Source organism: Eschrichtius robustus, chromosome 2 (assembly GCF_028021215.1).
Source record: "Eschrichtius robustus isolate mEscRob2 chromosome 2, mEscRob2.pri, whole genome shotgun sequence".
Taxonomy (NCBI): Eukaryota; Metazoa; Chordata; class Mammalia; order Artiodactyla; family Eschrichtiidae; genus Eschrichtius; species Eschrichtius robustus.
The window spans coordinates 144905855-144909857 of record NC_090825.1 but is presented as its reverse complement, the minus strand read 5'-3'; positions in this window follow the sequence as shown (position 1 = coordinate 144909857).

Below are 4003 nucleotides of genomic sequence, written 5' to 3'. Positions count from 1 at the left end.
TTGCCTTTTCCCATGGAATTTAATAATTAAGTAGTACCACTATAAAGGGACCAATAATCTGGAGAGGTCAGTTCCAGATCCTTTGTCTTATGCCTGATGTCCAGTTTGGAGCTCTTAAATTCTGCCACATAATTCTATTAGGACAGCCTCTATGAATCCGAGGCATTTAACCTTGGCCTTTGTTGTCTGTGACTCAGAGAATACACCTGTGTCTTAGCACTTGAAAAGAGCATGTGGCCCTCACTAATTCAATGGATAGGTCATTAGATGAAAAAATCAATAAAGAAAGATTGGCCTTAAATGACACATTACTCCAATGGACTTAATAGATATATATAACATTCCGTCCAAAAGCAGCAGAATACACATTCTTCTCAAGTGCACACAGAACATTCTCCAGGATAGATTATATGCTAAGTCATAAAACAAGTCTCAAAAAATGAAGAAGATTGAAATCATATCAAGCAACTTTTCCAACCACAATGATATGAAGCTAGAAAGAAAACTGGAAAAATAACAAATATGTGGAGATTAAACAACATGCTACTGGACAACCAATGGGTCAACGAGGAAATCAAGAGAAATTTTAAAATACCTTGAGACAAATGAAAATGGAAATACAACATACCAAAATCTATAGGATGCAGCAGAAGCAGTTTTAAGAGGGAAGTTTATAGACATACAGGCCTACTTCAAGAAACCAGAAAACTCAAATAAACAATCTAACTTTACACCTAAAGGAACTAGAAAAAGGAGAACAAATGAGATCCAAAGGTAGTTGAAGGAAGGAAATTATAAAGATCAGAGTGGAAATAAATAAAATAGGACTAAAAGACAATAGATCAATGAAACTAATAGCTGGTTCTTTGAAAAGAGAAACAAAATTGATAAACCTTTAACTAGACTCACTAAGAGAAAAAGAGAGGGCTCAAATAAAAAATGAATGAGGAGAAATTACAACTGATACCAATTAATAAAAAGGATAATAAGAGATTACTATGAACAATTATATACCAACAAATTGGACAGCCTGGAAGAAATGGATGAATTTCTAGAAACGTACAATCTTATAAGACTAAATCAGTGAAGAAATAGAAACTGAATAAATTGATCACTAGTAAGGAGATTGAATCAGTAATTTAAAAAACTCCCAACAAAGAAAAGTCCAGGACCAGATGGCTTCACTGGTGAATTCTACTAAGCATTCGAAGATTTAATACCTGTCCTTCTCAAACCCTTCCAAATAATTGAAGATGAGGGAACATTCCCAAACTCATTTTTGTGAGCCCAGCATTACCCTCATACCAAAACCAGACAAGGACACCACACAAAAAGAAAATTATAGGTCAATATCCCTAATGACCATAGATGCAAAAATCCTCAACAAAATATTAGCAAACTGAATTCAACAATGCATTAAATGGATCATACACTATGATCAAGTGGGATTTACTCCAGTGATGGAAGGATGGTTCAATATCTGCAAATCAATCATCATGATACACCATGTTAACAAAATGAAGGCTATAAATTATATGATCATTTTAATAGATGCAGAAAAATTATTTGACAAAATTTAACACCCATTTATGATAAAAATTCTTAATAAAGTGGGAATAGATGGAATGTACCTCAACATAATAAAGGCCATATACGACAAGCCTACAGCTAGCGTCATACTCAATGGCAAAAAGCTTAAAGCATTTCCCTTAAGATCAGGAATAAAAAACGGATGCCCACTCTCACCACTTTTATTCAACATAGTACTGGAAGTCCTAGTCAGAACAATTAGGCAGGAAAAGGAAATAAAAGACATCCGAATTGGAAAGGAGTAAAACTGTCACAATTTGCAGTTGACATGATTTTATATATAGAAAACCCTAAACACTCCACAAAAAAACTGACAGAACTGATAAAAAATAATTCAGTAAAGTTGCAGGGTAAAAATCAACATATAAAAATCTGTTGTATTTTTTAAACACTAACAATGAACTATCAAAGAGAAATTGAAAAGACAGTATCATTTACAATTTCATAAAAAAGAACAAAATGCCTAGGTATAAATTTAATGAAGGAGATGAAAAACCTATACGCTGAAAATGAAAGGGCATTGATGAAAGAAACTGAAGACACAAATAAATGGAAAGACATGCAGTGCTCATGGATTGCAAGAATTAGTATTGTGAAAGTGTCTGTACCCAAAGCAATCTACAGATTCAGTGCAATCTCTATCAGAATTCCAATGGCAATTTTCACAGAAATAGAACAAACAATTCTAAAGTTTATATGGAACAACAAAAGATCCCGCATAGCAAAGTACTCCTGGGAAAGAAGAGCAAAGCTGGAGGCATCATGTGCCCAGATTTCAAACTATGTTACAAAGCTAGAATAATCAAAACAGTATTGTATTGGCATAAAACCAGACGCATAGGTCAATGGAACAGAGTAGAGAGCCCAGAAATAAACCCACACATATATGGCCAACTAATTTTTAACAAAGGAGGCACGAATATACAATGGGAAAAGGACAGTCTCTTCAGTAAATGGTATTGGGAAAACTGGTCAGCTATGTGCAAAAGAGTGAAACTGGACCACTATGTTACACCATACACAAAAATTAACTCAGAATGAATTAAAGGCTTGAATGTAAGACCAGAAACTATAAAACTTCTAGAAGAAACCATAATCAGTAAGCTCCTTGATGTCTCACTTGGCTGTATATTTTGGATGTGACTCCAAAGGCCATGGCAACCAAAGATAAAGTAAATGGGACTACCTCAAACTAAAAAGTTTCAGAACAGCAAAGGAAACAATCAATAAAATTTAAAAGTATCCTACAGAATGAGAGAAGATACTTGCAAATCATATATCTGATAAGGGATTAATATACAAAAAATATAAAGAGCACACATAGCTCAATAACAAAAAACCAAATAACACATTTAAGAAACGGGCAGGGACCTGAATAAACATTTTTCCAGAGGAAACGTACAGATGGCCACCAGGCACATGAAAAGATGTTCAACCTCACTAATCATAGGGAAATGCAAATCAAAACCACAATGAGATGTCACCTCACACCTGTCAAAGTGGCTGTTATCAAAAGGACAAGAAATAACAAGTGTTGGCAAGGATGTGGAGAAAAGGGAACCCTCATACACTGTTGGTGGGACTGTGAATTGGTGCAACCACTATGGAAAACAGTATGGGGATTCCTCAAAAAAATTTTTTTAAAAGGAACTACTGTATGATTCAGCAATTCCACTTCTGAATCTATTTGAAGAAATTCTAAGTATTTATTGGAAGAAAATGAACACTCTAATTTGAAAAGAAATATGAACCCCAATGTTCATTGCAGCATTATTTATAATAACCAAGACATGGAAACAACCTAAGTGTCCATCAGTGGATGAATGGATAAAGAAGATGTGTACGTATATACAATGGAATACTACTCAGCCATAAAAAAGAAATCTTGCCATTTGTGACAACATGGATGGATTTCCAGTGTATTATGCTAAGTGAGACAAGTCAGAGAAAGACAGATACCATATGATTTCACTTATATGTGGAATCTAAAAAAATAAAATGAATAAACAAAACAAAGCTCATAGATACAGAGAACAGATTGGTGGTTGCCAGAGGGGAGATGGTTTGGGGGCTGGGAAAAATGGGTGAAGGGAATCAAGAGGTACAAACTTATGTTATAAAATTAATAACTCATTAGGAGGTAATGTGCAGCATGGTGACTACAGTCAGTAATATTGTAGTACAAATTTACAAGTTGCTCTCATAACAAGAAGAAAATTCTGTAACTTTGTATGGTGACAGATGGTAACTAGACTCATTGTGATGATCATTTTGCAACATATACAAATGTTGAATCATTATGTTGTACACCTGAGACCAATGGAATGTCGTATGTCAATCATACTTCAATTTAAGAAAAAGAAAAAGAGCATGTGGTCATGAATTCAGAACCTCTCATTTTAGAGATGAGGAA